This window comes from Ranitomeya imitator, chromosome 1 (genome assembly GCF_032444005.1).
Source record: "Ranitomeya imitator isolate aRanImi1 chromosome 1, aRanImi1.pri, whole genome shotgun sequence".
Lineage (NCBI taxonomy): Eukaryota > Metazoa > Chordata > Amphibia > Anura > Dendrobatidae > Ranitomeya > Ranitomeya imitator.
The window spans coordinates 1,210,445,001-1,210,463,595 of NC_091282.1; the positions used below are offsets into that span (position 1 = coordinate 1,210,445,001).

The 18,595-nt window shown below is 46.4% G+C and overlaps 1 protein-coding gene across 1 annotated transcript in view; it reads left to right on the plus strand.

Moving 5' to 3' along the window:
- The first annotated feature begins 2,283 nt into the window (after positions 1-2,283).
- Positions 2,284-18,595, plus strand: part of LOC138657284 (nicotinamide N-methyltransferase-like) — a 104,507-nt gene continuing 88,195 nt past the window's right edge. Inside the window, exon 1 of the mRNA XM_069744965.1 lies at positions 2,284-2,304. The gene's annotated coding sequence lies outside the window, so the exon portion shown is untranslated. The remainder of the gene's footprint in view (positions 2,305-18,595) is intronic.

Sequence of the window (18,595 nt, forward strand, 5' to 3'; positions counted from 1 at the left end):
AGTTTAAACAGGTGCCATTACTACAGGTAATGAGTGGAGGAAAGAGGAGACTCTTAAAGAAGAAGTTACAGGTCTGTGAGAGCCAGAAATCTTGATTGTTTGCTTCTGACCAAATACTTATTTTCCACCATAAAATGCAAAAAAAAAAGATAAAAAAAACAGACAATGTGATTTTCTGGATTTTTTTTTCTCAGTTTGTCTCCCATAGTTGAGGTCTACCTATGATGTAAATTACAGACGCCTCTCATCTTTTTAAGTGGTGGAACTTGCACTATTGCTGACTGACTAAATACTTTTTTGCCCCACTGTACATTACAATAGCCACAGGTGGCCGGTGCCTGCTGATATTTACTGTGGGAATTACAAAGGTGGGGGAGGTGAGAAGGGGGATATCTTGTCTCCACTGCCCAGGGGCGCAGCCTGTGGGCTGATGCATTAGGGACGTATATGTCACATGGAACCTATTATATATACAAATAACTGCATAACATATTCTGGGTGCTGGGGGGTTCTGTAACACGGCTCCCCCTTTCAGCAACGCGATCGGCATACACAGTCTGATCCTTAACGGATCGGTTTGGGGATGACCAAAGTTTATGGGTTTGGTACAAGTTCCGTTTGTCGACTTAGTCCATCGGCGTTACCGTTTTGTTTGCCGGGTGTGAGGTGGATGGTGAAGTCCAGAGGTTGTAGGGCTAAACTCCACTGCAGTGATCTGGCGTTGTCTCCAGAGACCCGATTAAGCCAGACTAGGGGATTATGGTCCGTTAGGAGGGAAAACTGTCGTCCATACAAATATGGTTGTAACTTTTTGAGTGCCCATACTACTGCCAGGCACTCCTTCTCGATAGCCGCATAGCTTACTTCACGGGGCAGTAGTTTCCGACTCAGGTAAGCTACCGGGTGTTCTTGGCCGTCCAGCCCGACTTGGCTCAGTATTGCCCCCCATCCAAACATAAAAGCGTCTGTGTGAACCAGGAAATGTTTAGTTGGATCGGGTGCGGCCAATACAGGGGTATTGATGAGGATGTCCTTTAGCTGGCGGAAGGCTTCCTCACACTCTGGGGTCCAGGTTACTTAGCGTGGTTGGTTCTTACGGGTCAGATCGGTGAGGGGCTTGGCTACGCTGCTGTAATTTGGGACGAATTTCCTGTAATACCCCACAGTCCCTAGAAATGCCATGACCTGGGTTTTAGTGCGTGGGGTGGGCCATTTGGCTATGGCCTCAATCTTGGCTGGTTCTGGTCGCTGTTTCCCACTTCCCACCCAATGCCCTAAATACTGAACCTCTGCTTTGCCCACGTGACACTTGTTTGGGTTCACGGTGATTCCGGCCTTGTGGATCCTGTCCAATACTGTCTCTGGGTGATTTAGATGCTCCTCCCATGTCGCGCTGTAGATGGCGATGTCATCTAGGTAGGCACAAGCATAGTCCTGGAGACCATACAGAAGCCGGTCAGCCAGCCTCTGGAAGGTTGCCGGGGCAGTCTTTATCCCGAATGGCATAACTCAAAACTGGAATAAGCCGAACGGGGTGACAAATGCAGACTTGGGAATAGCGTCAGGACTAAGGGGAATCTGCCAGTAGCCTTTGCATAGATTGATGATGGTCAAATACTTTGCCCCCGCCAGCCGGTCTAACAGCTCATCCACGCGCGGCATGGGATACGCATCTGTCACTGTTTTCTCATTGAGCCTGCGATAGTCTACACAAAACCGTGTAGTCCCATCCTTCTTGGGCACTAACACTATGGGGGATGCCCATGGACTATCTGATTCTTCAATGACCCCTAAACGCAACATCTCTCGTATCTCTTGTCGCATCCCTTCTCGTGCAGACTCAAGGATGTGGAAGGGGGGTTGTCTCAGCCACGTTGTTTCAAGGGAAGCAATCATTGCTGCGAGAAGGATGATGTTCAATCTAGATTGTGTTGCCTCCATAGATAAATCATTAACTCTCTCAACCTATTGAACCAGCTTTAAAAGGGTTTGTTCCCTTTGAGAAAATCCTGGTCCCTGGGAACAGTTTGTTACAAAATAGAAACCACACTTTACTTACAATCTCAAGGTCTACCGGTGAGTCTTCACAACTTCTACCGGTATCTGGCATTGACGTGGCGCTAATGTCACGTCGACAGTGCAGCAGCCCATCAGTGAGCTCAGCTACACTGAGTGAGACATTCAGCCTACAGTTGCATATCCACAGCTCACTGATTGGTCTACACTTACAGAATTACAGTACGTTAGCACCTTATCCAGTACCAGACACCGGGAGCAGCAGACTCACCGTTGAATCCGGGAAGGGTGAGTGAAGCCCAGTTTGTTTATTTATAATAACATGTGCCCAAGGACCAAGATTTTCTAAACGGGGAAAACATTCTTAAAGCAGGAGAGTTACTAGTGCAGTTTTGTTTCAGTTAATTGGGATCTTTATTGTTCGTCCCCTGGAGTCAAAGCACTGAGGGATCATTCCCTAGAGGGTCAGTTTCTACTCTGTGGAACATAGTATTGAGTTGTGTACCTTCAAACAATATTTAGAATCTCAAATGATATTACAGGCCATGAAATGTACTTTAAAAAGTCTGAAAATGTTCACATGAAGTTAAGATTATTTGTATTTAATCAATAAAGTAAATGGTGCTTATTGCTTAGACATAATTTTCTTTCCATATCATCTGGCACGCTCCTAGCATTTACATTAAGGATATGACAGATTGTCAAGCAGGTAGTGTCTTGTCTTCTACATACCATTCTGCTTTGCTTAGTTAATAACTTGCATCACTAACACTAGAGTTGAGCGACTTTTACTTTTTTCGGATCGAGTCGGGTTTCGTGAAACCCGACGTTGTCAAAAGTCGGGTCGGGTGAAATCGGCCGATTATTGCGTAAAGTCGGGGGCCGACTGAAACACGAAACCCAATGCAAGTCAATGGGGAATCAAAGTCGGCAGTGAGTGGAGGACAGGTAAAACACCTACAGTGCCCATTTTAAAGCCAAAAACATCAATTCTTATTACTGAAGCTTGTCAATCTTAATTTACTTTATAATAATAGTTAGGCATGGAAAACTGGGGGTCATTTGGCTAAAGTTGTGGGGGGGTAGGGCTGGCTCAAGATTTTCGTGGGCCCAGGAAACGCGGAATACGTCACGGCGGTGGAGCAGGGAGAGGTAAGTAGTTCAACTTTGCAAGTGCTGTGATCCTGAGCAAGCAGGGGGGCCCACTCGTTGGCATTGGCACTGGCACAGCGCCCCTCATAGTATGGTGGTGTGTTTGATGGCAGGTGGTGCCTCACACCGGCAGAGACACTTTTGCGTACTATGAGGGGCCCTGTGCCAGTGACGTCCCCAACGAGTATACCCCCCCGCACCTGTTGAAGAAACCTGCACTTTCATCTGCACCTTCCTCTTTGTCCCCGTGTAAGGTGGTATGGTATGCGGGAAGGTGAACCTGACTTTCAGCAGGGTCAGATTCTGGCTGTGTAGAGTGTAAGGGGAATGTATTGGTCTGGGTCAATGTACCAGGAGACTCATCTAGCTGTGGCTGGGCACTGGGCAGGATGAGGAGGAAACACAAATATAGGCCCAAAAAATAAAGTAGGCTAAATGCAGTTCAAAATTGGTAACAGGACTAAACTGGCAGCATTGCTTTGTTCAGTGGAGGACAACTGTAATGAGGGGCAGACACAGTTAGTAGGCCCAAATAATAAAGTGGGCTAAATGTCTGCCAAAAAGTTGTTCATAAATAAACAGGTGGCATAGCTAGGTACAGGGGTGGGCTCCTCTGCTGAGTAGCAGACAGTGGTAGTAGGCGCAAAGCATTAACTGGTCTAAATGGAGGCCAGGGCCCCTGTATGTTTAAACTATCATCTATCACTTCAACAAATTTGTATTGGCAGTGCCATTGAAGGATTTAACAGCCCAGACTACACAGTGGTGGAGCAGGGAGAGGTAAGTATTGCAAGTGTTAGAGCTTTGTTCGAGCTGGGGGGAACACTCTCTCGTGGGCGGCGGTACTGGCACAAGGCCCCTCATATTACGACGGTGTGTCTGACGTTGGTTGTGCACCATCACCGTCAGAGACACTTCATTGTACTATGAGGGACCCTGTGCCAGTGCCGTCGCCCAAGAATGGGCACACTCACCTGTCCAGGCAAACGCCACTCGCACGGGTGCTTGCACCAGGTGGTGACCACGGCCCTATGGTGGGAGTCAGCCCATTTAGGGAGGTATAAAAATGGCCTATGGTAGACATTCAGCAGCTGCAAATGGAGGAATTGGAGCAGTTAGTAAGAGGAGGCCAAAAGCAAGACATCTTTCAGGCCAGCTATGTGTCAGCACGGGAAGGTGGGGCAAAATAATTTGAAATCCATGATTGGTTCCTTTTAATGAAGGTTAGATCATCAACATTTCAGGTAGCCAGACATGTCCTTTTTTCGGTCAGTATTAAACCAGCAGCACTGAAGACTCTTTCTGATAACACTAGCAGCAGGGCAAGCGAGCTCCTGTAATGCATATTCTGCCAATTCGGGCCAGGTGTTTATTTTAGATGCCCAGTAATCAAAGGGGAATGACCTGTGAGGGAGAACATCGATAAGGGAGGAAAACACCGGATTACGTACCGGTAATGCTCTTTTATAGAGCCACGACAGCACCCACTTGAGAGAGGGGATCCGCCCCTAGGAACAGGAAACCCTATGGAGAGAATAAAAGGGGCGGTCCCCCTCGCTCCCACAGTTGGGTTTACAGAGATTGCGAGGAACTGCCCACCAGACTTTAGTAGGTCATTCAATATCATCGTTTATAACTAGTTAACTTAAGTATGGCTAACTACAAGAACCAAACACCCTTAACCGTGCTTCTAAATAAAAAACCTATAAGGGTGGGAAGTGAAGGGGTGCTGTCGTGGCTCTATAAAAGAGCATTACCGGTACGTAATCCGGTGTTTTCTCTTCGCCACGACAGCACCCACTTGAGAGACTTTCAGAGATAGTCATTTGGGAGGGATCACCGTGTTAAGGACTGATCTACCGAAGGACAAGTCAGATGAGGCAGATAGATCTAATCTATAGTGATTATAGAAGGTAGTAGGCGAAGACCAGGTTGCGGCCTTACATATCTGTTCTATCGGAACCTCCGCTCGTTCAGCCCAGGATGATGCAATCGCCCGGGTGGAATGTGCTCTTACGGTCTCAGGCGGATTCTCCCCTTTGGATGAATAGGCCAGACATATTGCATCTCGAATCCACCGAGATAAAGTACCCTTCGTGATTCCTGCTCCTTTTCTATGACCCTGGAAAGAAACAAAGAGAGCCCTGCTCTTCCTCCAGGCACTAGTCCTATCCAAATATGCCAATATGGCTCTCCTCACATCTAATGTGTGGTATTTTTGTTCTTCCTGACTTGTAGGGTTATCATAGAAGGAGGGAAGGAAAATTTCTTGCGATCTGTGAAATTTAGTGCATACTTTGGGTAAGTATGAAGGGTCTGTCTTAAGGACAACTCTATCTGGGAATATATACATAAAGGGAGGATCTATCGATAGTGCCTGTATGTCACTTACTCTTCTCGCTGATACTAAGGCGACAAGAAGAGCTGTCTTGAGGGAGACATGTTTTATGTGAGCTGAATGTAGAGGCTCAAAAGGGTGATCTGTAAGAGCTTCGAGAACTAAATTAACATCCCAAGGTGGTACATGGGGAATTCGAACTGTCTCTGACCTCTGGCATGCTGCAACAAATCTGGCTACCCACTTATTACCTGCGATATCAAGACCATATAAAGCCCCCAGCGCAGAAATGTGTACTTTTAAGGTACTGACTGCCAGACCTAGATCGCGCCCTTTTTGAAGAAATTCTAGAATTATAGGAATATGAATTTCTTTTGACAGGGCCGTTGGGTAGAGGTTTAGAAATTTTTTCCACACTCTTGCATAGATGGAGGTAGTGGACTTTTTTCTACTTAGTAGTAGAGTGTCAATCACTTTGTTTGAGAACCCTCTCATCTTTAGCAGCTGCCTCTCAAGTACCAGGCTCTTAACTGTTGTGAATTCTGTGGCAGAGCTCCCTCCTGTGGTCACAAGTGGTACTTCGGCTGATTCTCTCTGTGAGCTTCTGTTGGTGGAGGGAAGTGGTACTGCGGCTTCTGAGTTTCCTCCCTCAGGTGATCTGGTGGGGTCGTTAGGTGCTTCTCTACTTAACTCCACCTAATGCTTTGATCCTGGCTTCCTGTCAATGTTCCAGTGTTGGACTTGCTTTTCCCTGGATCATTCCTGTGGCCTGCTGCTCTGCATAGCTAGGTCTTCTTTGCTATTTGTTTGCTGTTTTTTCTGTCCAGCTTGTCTAATTTGTTGCTGGAAGCTCTGGGACGCAGAGGGTGTACCTCCGTGCCGTTAGTTCGGTGCGGAGGGTCTTTTTGCCCCCTTTGCGTGGTTTTCTTTAGGGTTTTGTGTAGACCGCGGAGTTGCCTTTTCTGTCCTCGCTCTGTTGGGAAAGTCGGGCCTCACTTTGCTGAATCTATTTCATCTCTGCGTTTGTCTTTTCATCTTGACTCACAGTCGTTATATGTGGGGGGCTGCCTTTTCCTTTGGGGTGTTTCTCTGAGGCAAGGTAGGCTTATTTTCTGTCTTCAGGCTGGTTGGTTTCTCGGGCTGTGCCGAGTTGCGTAGGCAGAGTTAGGCGCAATCCACGGCTGCCTCTGGTGTTGTTTGGAGAGGATTAGGGATTGCGGTCCGCAGAGTTCCCACGTCTCAGAGCTCGTTCTATGATTTTGGGTTATTGTCAGATCACTGTATGTGCTCTGACCGCTATGTCCATTGTGGTACTGAATTGCCTTTCATAACAGTACAGGAAGCCCAAAGTACTAATGATTCTCAATAGAGGGAAAAAAGAAGTTCTGAGACCATTTTTTTTTTCTTTGCACTGTGTTTTGCCTTTTTTTTCCCCTAGATATGTGGGTGGTTCAGTACACAGGTCTTCATTTGTGGATCAGCTCACGGCAAGAGTACAAAAGATTCAAGACACTATTGATCAGAAATCTATGTTAGAACCAAGAATTCCTATTCCTGATTTGTTTTTTGGAGATAGAACTAAGTTTCTGAGTTTCAAAAATAATTGTAAATTATTTCTGGCTTTGAAACCTCGCTCCTCTGTTGACCCAGTTCAACAAGTTAGGATCATTATTTCTTTTTTACGTGGCGACCCTCAGGACTGGGCATTTTCTCTTGCGCCAGGAGATCCTGCATTGAGTAATATCGATGCGTTTTTCCGGGCGCTCGGATTGCTGTACGATGAACCTAATTCAGTGGATCAGGCAGAGAAAAATTTGCTGGCTCTTTGTCAGGGTCAGGATGAGATAGAGGTATATTGTCAGAAATTTAGAAAGTGGTCCGTGCTCACTCAATGGAATGAATCTGCGCTGGCAGCTATGTTCAGAAAGGGTCTCTCTGAAGCCCTTAAGGATTTCATGGTGGGATTTCCTATGCCTGCTGGTTTGAATAAGTCTATGTCTTTGGCCATTCAGATCGGTCGACGCTTGCGTGAGCGTAAATCTGTGCACCATTTGGCGGTATTACCTGAGCTTAAACCTGAGCCTATGCAGTGCGATAGGACTTTGACCAGAGTTGAACGGCAAGAACACAGACGTCTGAATGGGCTGTGTTTCTACTGTGGTGATTCCACTCATGCCATCTCTGATTGTCCTAAGCGCACTAAGCGGTTCGCTAGGTCTGCCACCATTGGTACGGTACAGTCAAAATTTCTTCTGTCCGTTACCTTGATCTGCTCTTTGTCATCGTATTCTGTCATGGCATTTGTGGATTCAGGCGCTGCCCTGAATTTGATGGACTTGGAGTATGCTAAGCATTGTGGGTTTCTCTTAGAGCCCTTGCAGTGTCCTATTCCATTGAGAGGAATTGATGCCACGCCTTTGGCCAAGAATAAGCCTCAATACTGGACCCAGCTGACCATGTGCATGGCTCCTGCACATCAGGAGGTTATTCGCTTTCTGGTGTTGCATAATCTGCATGATGTGGTTGTGTTGGGGTTGCCATGGCTACAAGCCCATAATCCAGTATTAGATTGGAAATCCATGTCGGTGTCCAGCTGGGGTTGTCAGGGGGTACATGGTGATGTTCCATTTCTGTCAATTTCGTCATCCACCCCTTCTGAGGTTCCAGAGTTCTTGTCTGATTACCGGGATGTATTTGATGAGCCCAAGTCCGATGCCCTACCTCCGCATAGGGATTGTGATTGTGCTATCAATTTGATTCCTGGTAGTAAATTCCCAAAAGGTCGACTGTTTAATTTATCCGTGCCTGAGCACGCCGCTATGCGCAGTTATGTGAAGGAATCCCTGGAGAAGGGGCATATTCGCCCGTCATCGTCACCATTAGGAGCAGGGTTCTTTTTTGTAGCCAAGAAGGATGGTTCGCTGAGACCTTGTATAGATTACCGCCTTCTAAATAAGATCACGGTTAAATTTCAGTACCCCTTGCCATTGTTATCTGATTTGTTTGCTCGGATTAAGGGGGCTAGTTGGTTCACCAAGATAGATCTTCGTGGTGCGTATAATCTGGTGCGAATCAGGCGAGGAGATGAATGGAAAACTGCATTTAATACGCCCGAGGGTCATTTTGAGTATCTAGTGATGCCATTCGGACTTGCCAATGCTCCATCAGTGTTTCAGTCCTTTATGCATGACATCTTCCGAGAGTACCTGGATAAATTCCTGATTGTTTACTTGGATGACATTTTGATCTTCTCGGATGATTGGGAGTCTCATGTGAAGCAGGTCAGAACAGTTTTTCAGGTCCTGCGTGCTAATTCTTTGTTTGTGAAGGGATCAAAGTGTCTCTTTGGTGTGCAGAAGGTTTCATTTTTGGGGTTCATCTTTTCCCCTTCTACTATCGAGATGGATCCCGTTAAGGTCCAGGCCATCCATGATTTGACTCAGCCGACATCTCTGAAAAGTCTGCAAAAGTTCCTGGGCTTTGCTAATTTTTATCGTCGCTTCATCTGCAATTTTTCTAGTATTGCTAAACCATTGACCGATTTGACCAAGAAGGGTGCTGATTTGGTCAATTGGTCTTCTGCTGCTGTGGAAGCTTTTCAAGAGTTGAAGCGTCGTTTTTCTTCTGCCCCTGTGTTGTGTCAACCAGATGTTTCTCTTCCGTTCCAGGTCGAGGTTGATGCTTCTGAGATTGGAGCAGGGGCTGTTTTGTCACAGAGAGGTTCTGATTGCTCAGTGATGAAACCATGCGCTTTTTTTTCCAGGAAGTTTTCGCCTGCTGAGCGAAATTATGATGTGGGCAACCGAGAGTTGCTGGCCATGAAGTGGGCATTCGAGGAGTGGCGTCATTGGCTTTAAGGAGCTAAGCATCGCGTGGTGGTATTGACTGATCATAAGAACTTGACTTATCTTGAGTCTGCTAAGCGGTTGAATCCTAGACAGGCTCGTTGGTCGCTGTTTTTTGCCCGTTTTGACTTTGTGATTTCGTACCTTCCGGGCTCTAAAAATGTGAAGGCGGATGCTCTGTCTAGGAGTTTTGTGCCCGACTCTCCGGGTTTGTCTGAGCCGGCGGGTATCCTCAAGGAAGGAGTAATTGTGTCTGCCATCTCCCCTGATTTGCGGCGGGTGCTGCAAAAATTTCAGGCTAATAAACCTGATCGTTGTCCAGCGGAGAGACTGTTTGTCCCTGATAGGTGGACAAATAAAGTTATCTCTGAGGTTCATTGTTCGGTGTTGGCTGGTCATCCTGGAATCTTTGGTACCAGAGAGTTAGTGGCTAGATCCTTTTGGTGGCCGTCTCTGTCGCGGGATGTGTGTGCTTTTGTTTAGTCCTGTGGGATTTGTGCTCGGGCTAAGCCCTGCTGTTCTCGTGCCAGTGGGTTGCTTTTGCCCTTGCCGGTCCCGAAGAGGCCTTGGACACATATCTCTACAGATTTTATTTCTGATCTTCCCGTTTCTCAAAAGATGTCAGTCATTTGGGTGGTCTGTGATCGCTTTTCTAAGATGGTCCATCTGCTACCCTTGTCTAAATTGCCTTCCTCCTCTGATTTGGTGCCATTGTTCTTCCAGCATGTGGTTCGTTTACATGGCATTCCAGAGAATATCGTTTCTGACAGAGGTTCCCAGTTTGCTTCAAGGTTTTGGCGAGCCTTTTGTGGTAGGATGGGCATTGACTTGCCTTTTTCCTCGGCTTTCCATCCTCAGACTAATGGTCAGACCGAACGAACCAATCAGACCTTGGAAACATATCTGAGATGCTTTGTTTCTGGCGATCAGGATGACTGGGTGTCCTTTTTGCCTTTGGCTGAGTTCGCCCTTAATAATCGGGCCAGCTCGGCTACCTTGGTTTCGCCATTTTTCTGCAATTCTGGGTTCCATCCTCGTTTCTCTTCAGGACAGGTTGAGTCTTCGGACTGTCCTGGTGTGGATACTGTGGTGGACAGGTTGCAGCAGATTTGGACTCATGTAGTGGACAATTTGACCTTGTCCCAGGAGAAGGCTCAACGTTTCGCTAATCGCAGACGCCGTGTGGGTCCCCGACTTCGTGTTGGGTTCCTGGTTTGGTTATCTTCTCGTCATATTCCTATGAAGGTTTCCTCTCCTAAGTTTAAACCTCGTTTCATTGGTCCGTATAGGATTTCTGAGGTTCTTAATCCTGTGTCTTTTCGTCTGACCCTTCCAGATTCTTTTTCCATACATAACGTATTCCATAGGTCATTGTTGCGGAGATACGTGGCACCTATGGTTCCATCTGTTGATCCTCCTGCCCCGGTTTTGGTGGAGGGGGAATTGGAGTATATTGTGGAGAAGATTTTGGATTCTCGTGTTACTAGACGGAAACTCCAGTATCTGGTTAAATGGAAGGGCTATGCTCAGGAAGATAATTCCTGGGTTTTTGCCTCTGATGTCCATGCTCCCGATCTTGTTCGTGCCTTTCATGTGGCTCATCCTGGTCGGCCTGGGGGCTCTGGTGAGGGTTCGGTGACCCCTCCTCAAGGGGGGGGGGTACTGTTGTGAACTCTGTGGCAGAGCTCCCTCCTGTGGTCACAAGTGGTACTTCGGCTGATTCTCTCTGTGAGCTTCTGTTGGTGGAGGGAAGTGGTACTGCGGCTTCTAAGTTTCCTCCCTCAGGTGATCTGGTGGGGTCGTTAGGTGCTTCTCTACTTAACTCCACCTAATGCTTTGATCCTGGCTTCCTGTCAATGTTCCAGTGTTGGACTTGCTTTTCCCTGGATCATTCCTGTGGCCTGCTGCTCTGCATAGCTAGGTCTTCTTTGCTATTTGTTTGCTGTTTTTTCTGTCCAGCTTGTCTAATTTGTTGCTGGAAGCTCTGGGACGCAGAGGGTGTACCTCCGTGCCGTTAGTTCGGTGCGGAGGGTCTTTTTGCCCCCTTTGCATGGTTTTCTTTAGGGTTTTGTGTAGACCACGGAGTTGCCTTTTCTGTCCTCGCTCTGTTGGGAAAGTCGGGCCTCACTTTGCTGAATCTATTTCATCTCTGCGTTTGTCTTTTCATCTTGACTCACAGTCGTTATATGTGGGGGGCTGCCTTTTCCTTTGGGGTGTTTCTCTGAGGCAAGGTAGGCTTATTTTCTGTCTTCAGGCTGGTTGGTTTCTCGGGCTGTGCCGAGTTGCGTAGGCAGAGTTAGGCGCAATCCACGGCTGTCTCTGGTGTTGTTTGGAGAGGATTAGGGATTGCGGTCTGCAGAGTTCCCACGTCTCAGAGCTCGTTCTATGATTTTGGGTTATTGTCAGATCACTGTATGTGCTCTGACCGCTATGTCCATTGTGGTACTGAATTGCCTTTCATAACAGTTAACCGTAGACCCTTCACCTGAGGGTGGTTGAAGGGGCCCTGGAAGAGAAGATCCCGATCCCCCGGGAGGATCCATGGGTCTGAGATTGACATGGCTCTCAGCCAGGAAAACCATGGCCTCTTGTGCCAGAACGGAGCAATTAGGATCACGTTCGCTCTGTCCTCCCTTATCTTCCTGATCACTGTCGGAAGTAGTATCAGCGGGGGAAAGGCATATGCCTTCTTGAATACCCAAGGTATTTGTAGGGCGTCGAAGATATCTGGATTGTCAGATCGGAACAATGATGCAAATTTTTTGACTTGCCTGTTTTGTCTTGTCGCAAAGAGATCTATCTCGGGAGTGCCCCACTTTTTTATTATCATACAAAAGATACGACGATTTAGAACCCACTCTCCTTGGTGAGGAAATCTGCTCTCGAATTGTCGATTCCTCTCACATGTAGCGCTGATAGGGACAGGAGGTGTTCCTCTGCCATGGCTAGAATATCGTTGGCTATAGACATGAGTCCTTCCGATCTTGTTCCTCCTTGGTGGTTTATATATGCTACCGCTGTCATGTTGTCTGAGAAGACTCTTGTATGTGTTCCGTGTAGCTGTAGAAGAAATTCAGATAAGGCATGATAAACGGCCTTCAGCTCTTTTTTATTAGAAGAATCATCTGATTCTCTAGGAGACCACAGACCTTGCACTATTTGGTTTTCTAAATGTGCTCCCCAACCACTAGGACTGGCGTCAGTGAAAACAGTTTTTGATGGTTTAACCACCCAGGGGACCCCACTGGAAAGATGATTCGGATTTAACCACCAAGCGAGAGATTGTATCACGTCTGTCGTTAAGGAAATACGAGTATCTAATCGGCCATGTAACCTTTCTTCCTCGCGAAGTATTGTATACTGCAATTTCCTGCTATGGAATTGGGCCCATGGAACAGCTGGAATACAAGAAGTGAAGGAACCAAGAAGGGACATACCTTCTCTTAGGGAAATTAGGGGGTGGTTAATCACTGATTGTACTTTGTTTATGATTGCTATTTGTTTTGACTCAGGAAGAAAGCACATTTGATTTGTAGAGTCTAGAATAATTCCAAAAAATTTTTGCTCAGTTGTGGGGGACAATTTAAATTTTTCCCAATTCACTAACCACCCTAACCCCTGTAAGGATGAAATTGAATCAGATAAGCGTTGATGACATTGAGAAAGAGAGTTCCCAACTATCAATAGGTCATCTAAATAGGGTATTATGAGGGTATCTTTTAACCTCAAATATGACATTACCTCTGACATCAGTTTTGTGAAAACTCTAGGGGCTATTGATAGTCCAAAGGGCATTGATGTGTATTGATAATGCCGTATCTGACCTTTGACCATAACTGCCACTCGTAGATATTGTTGATGCTCTCTGAAGATTGGAAGATGATAGTATGCATCTTTAAGGTCAAGAACTGCCATGAAGCAATGGGGAAACAGAAGCTTAATAGTTGACCGAATGGATTCCATTTTAAAAGTTTGGTTCTCTAAGAAGACATTTAGTCTCTTAAGGTTAATTATTGTTCTGTATGATCCGTCGGGTTTTGAAATAAAAAATAAAGGGGAATAAAATCCCCTTCCTTTTTGATGAAAAGGGACTTCCACTAATACTCCTTTGGACAGGAGAGTTATTATTTCCTGTTCCAAGGCCTCTTGTTGTGATGGTGAACCTAAGGAAGTCAAACAAAACGAGTCCGGGGGAACTTGAGAAAATCTTAGTTTTAGGCCTGTAGTTATAAGGCTAGTTGCCCATGAATTAGAGCTTATTGCCAGCCATTGTGTGGAGAAGAAGGACAACCTACCACCAACGGGTAGATCTGTCCTAGCGGGGTTTATCCTCAGGTTTGAAAGGGCGTTTTCCGAAGAAGGCTCCTTTCTGCTTAAAGTCCTTATTAGCCCAATGGTCCTGGTTTTTATAGTCCCGTCTTCTGTTGAACATGGGCTTTCGGAACGCTCTCCTATAAGATGGAAGATAAGTGTTATTGGGGAACCCTTTCTTCCTCTCACCCGCTTTGGTAAGAATGTCATCCAATTGAGTACCAAATAGGTACTCACCCTGGCAGGGCAGACCACATAACTTGGATTTTGTTTGTGGATCTCCTTTCCACCCCTTTAGCCCCAAGGCGCGGCGAGCCGCGTTGGTTAGACCTGCTGATTTGGCTGCTAATCGGTTGGAATCAGCCGAAGAATCTGCCAAAAAGGCAGTAGCTCCTCTAATTAACGGAATAGATGACATGAGTTTATTACGGGAAAGGCCACCTTTTAAGCCTTCTTCCAGATCATTCAACCAAACCATCATAGATCTAGCAGTACATGTGGCCGAGATAGCTGGTCTAAAAGCTCCTGTACAGGATTCCCAAGCTCTTTTTAAAAGGGAGTCTGCTTTCCGATCGAGCGGGTCTTGCAAGGATCCTGAATCTTCAACAGGCAATAAAGATTTCTTAGAAGTGGATGCCACTGCCGCATCTACTTTTGGGGCTTTTACCCATTTGGAGAAATCCTCGTCATTAAAGGGATAGCGACGTTTTGAAGAAGATGGCAACCCTCTTTGCCCCTGACTTTCCCACTCTTTTTTAACTAACTCCTTTATTGCTGGAATAATAGGAAAGGAGGGTCTCTTTTTCTCAGACAGGCCAGCAAACATCACGTCCTGTGGTGTTTTAAGGGTCTTAGTATCTTCCATACCCATGGTGTTATGTACTGATCTGACTAAATTGTCAATGCTTTCTGTAGGGAAACATGTATCCTGTTCACCCTCCGAGGATATAACCTCTTGGGAACTGTCCGACTCCTTATCCTCAGCCTCAGATGACTGTTCAGATATAGGAGAGCTGTATTTCTTCCTACTTCCAGGAATTTTATCCGAGTTTCGAAAAGCTCGCAACTCCTCTCTTATCATGCTACGTGTCATGATCCCAATGGCAGGGGATCACTAAAGGACAAGCACAGATACAAACAAGCTCTAGGGCGATGGAACCTGAGCTGACCGCGACCCTGAATCTAACACACAAATAAAAGTAGCTGGGGAACGTGCCTACGATGATCCTAGACGTCTCGCTCCAGCCGAAGATCTAACTTCCCCTATTAGAAGAAACACAGACCTCTCTTGCCTCCAGAGAAATTCCCCACAGAAATAGCAGCCCCCCACATATAATGACGGTGAAATGAGAGGAAAGCACATACGCAGTATGAAAACAGTTTCAGCAAAATGAGGCCCGCTAAAGCTAGATAGCAGAGGATACAAAAGTGAACTGCGCGGTCAGCGAAAAACCCTTCAAAAAACCATCCTGAAATTACTTGAACTCATGTGCCAACTCATGGTACATGAGGAGCAATTTCAGCCCACTAGAGCAACCAGCAGCAAGAATCACATATCTGCAGGCTGGACTAAAAACCAAATAAAGCAAAACACCAAAACAGGAAAATCCAAACTTAGCTTGACCAGAAGGTTCTAGGAGCAGGGAGCAGAGGTAACAAGACACACTGGATACATTGATAACCGGCGAGGAAATGCCAGCAAAGCCAGGTTAAATAGGAAACTCCCATATCCTGATGGAACAGGTGGAACCCAGAGACCCAGGAAAGACAAGTCACCCAGTACCATCAGTAACCACCAGAGGGAGCCCAAAAACAGAACTCACAACAGTACCCCCCCCTTGAGGAGGGGTCACCGAACCCTCACGAGAACCACCAGGGCGACCAGGATGAGCCCTATGAAAAGCGCGAACCAAATCATCAGCATAAACATCCGAGGCAACCACCCAAGAATTATCCTCCTGACCATAACCCTTCCACTTGACCAAATACTGGAGTTTCCGTCTGGAAACACGAGAATCCAAGATCTTCTCCACAACATACTCCAATTCTCCCTCCACAAGCACTGGAGCAGGAGGCTCAAGCGAAGGAACAACAGGTACCTCATACTTCCGCAACAACGACCGATGGAACACATTATGAATAGCAAATGATGCCGGGAGATCCAAACGAAACGACACAGGGTTAAGAATTTCCAAGATCCTATAGGGACCGATGAACCGAGGCTTGAACTTAGGAGAAGAGACCTTCATAGGAACAAAACGAGAAGACAACCACACCAAGTCCCCAACAAGAAGTCGAGGACCCACGCGGCGACGGCGATTAGCAAACTGCTGAGCCTTCTCCTGGGACAACTTCAAATTGTCCACCACATGACTCCAAATCCGATGCAACCTATCCACCACCATGTCCACTCCAGGACAATCAGAAGGTTCCACCTGACCAGAGGAAAAACGAGGATGAAACCCCGAATTACAAAAGAAAGGAGAAACCAAGGTAGCAGAACTAGCCCGATTATTAAGGGCAAACTCGGCCAGCGGCAAAAAGGTAACCCAGTCATCCTGATCAGCAGAAACAAAACACCTTAAATAAGTTTCCAAGGTCTGATTAGTTCGTTCAGTCTGGCCATTCGTCTGAGGATGGAATGCAGACGAAAAGGACAAATCAATGCCCATCTTAGCACAGAACGTCCGCCAAAATCTAGACACAAACTGGGATCCCCTGTCAGAAACGATGTTCTCAGGAATCCCATGCAAACGAACCACATTCTGAAAAAACAGAGGGACCAACTCAGAGGAGGAAGGCAACTTAGGCAAGGGTACCAGATGAACCATTTTAGAAAAGCGATCACACACAACCCAGATGACGGACATTTTTTGAGAGACAGGGAGATCCGAAATAAAGTCCATGGAAATGTGCGTCCAAGGCCTCTTCGGGATCGGCAAAGGTGACAACAATCCACTGGCCTGAGAACAGCAAGGCTTAGCCCGAGCACAAACCTCACAAGACTGCACAAAAGAACGCACATCCCTCGACAAGGAAGACCACCAAAAAGACCTGGTCACCAAGTCTCTAGTACCAAATATTCCAGGATGACCTGCCAACGCAGAAGAATGGACCTCGGAGATGACTCTACTGGTCCAATTATCCGGAACAAACAGTCTCTCAGGCGGACAACGATCAGGTTTACCCGCCTGAAACTCCTGCAAAGCACGTCGCAAGTCTGGGGAGACAGCAGACAAAATCACCCCATCCCTAAGGATACCAGAGGGCTCAGAATTTCCAAGGGAGTCAAGCACAAAACTCCTAGAAAGAGCATCCGCCTTCACATTCTTTGAACCTGGCAGGTATGAAACCACAAAATTGAAACGAGAGAAAAACAGTGACCAACGAGCCTGTCTAGGATTCAGACGCCTGGCAGACTCAAGGTAAATCAAATTTTTGTGATCGGTCAAGACCACCACACGATGTCTAGCACCCTCTAGCCAATGACGCCACTCCTCAAATGCCCACTTCATGGCCAAAAGTTCCCGATTACCAACATCATAATTCCGCTCAGCCGGCGAAAACTTTCTAGAAAAAAAACGCGCATGGCTTCATCACTGAGCTATCGGAGCTTCTCTGTGACAAAACCGCCCCCGCTCCAATCTTGGAAGCATCAACCTCAACCTGAAAAGGGAGCGAAACATCTGGCTGACGCAACACAGGAGCAGAAGAAAACCGGCGCTTAAGTTCCTGAAAGGCCTCCACAGCCGCAGGAGACCAATTAGCAACATCAGCACCCTTCTTAGTCAAATCCGTCAAAGGCTTAACAACACTAGAAAAATTAGTTATAAAACGACGATAGAAATTAGCAAAGCCCAAGAACTTCTGTAGACTCTTAAGAGATGTAGGCTGCGTCCAGTCACAAATAGCCTGAACCTTGACGGGATCCATCTCAATAGTAGAAGGGGAAAAAATATACCCCAAAAAAGAAATCTTCTGGACTCCAAAGAGACACTTTGAGCCTTTTACAAACAAGGAATTGGCCCGCAGGACCTGAAACACCTTCCTGACCTGCTGAACATGAGACTCCCAGTCATCAGAAAAAAACAAAATATCATCCAAATACACAATCATAAATTTATCCAGATATTCACGGAAAATATCGTGCATAAAGGACTGGAAGACTGAAGGAGCATTAGAAAGTCCAAAAGGCATTACCAAATACTCAAAATGGCCCTCAGGCGTATTAAATGCGGTTTTCCACTCATCACCTTGCTTTATTCGTATAAGATTATACGCACCCCGAAGATCAATCTTAGTGAACCATTTAGCCCCCTTAATGCGAGCAAACAAATCAGTCAACAATGGCAAAGGATACTGATATTTTACGGTAATCTTATTCAAAAGACGATAATCTATACAAGGCCTCAAGGAACCATCTTTTTTGGCCACGAAAAAAAAACCTGCTCCCAAAGGGGACAAAGATGGACGGATATGTCCCTTTTCCAAGGACTCCTTAACATAATCCCGCATAGCAGTATGCTCTGGCACTGACAGATTGAACAAACGACCTTTAGGAAATTTACTGCCTGGAATTAAATTTATAGCACAATCGCAATCCCTGTGAGGAGGAAGCGAACTGAGCTTAGGCTCCTCAAAAACATCCCGATAGTCAGACAAAAACACAGGAATCTCAGAAGGAGTAGATGAAGCGATAGAAATCGGAGGTGCATCATCATGAACCCCCTGACAACCCCAGCTTAACACAGACATTGATTTCCAGTCAAGGACTGGATTATGAGTTTGTAACCATGGCAGACCAAGCACTAGGACAGCATGCAAATTATACAGTACCAGGAAGCGAATCACCTCCTGATGAACAGGAGTCATACGCATGGTCACTTGTGTCCAGTACTGAGGTTTATTCATAGCCAAAGGTGTAGAGTCAATT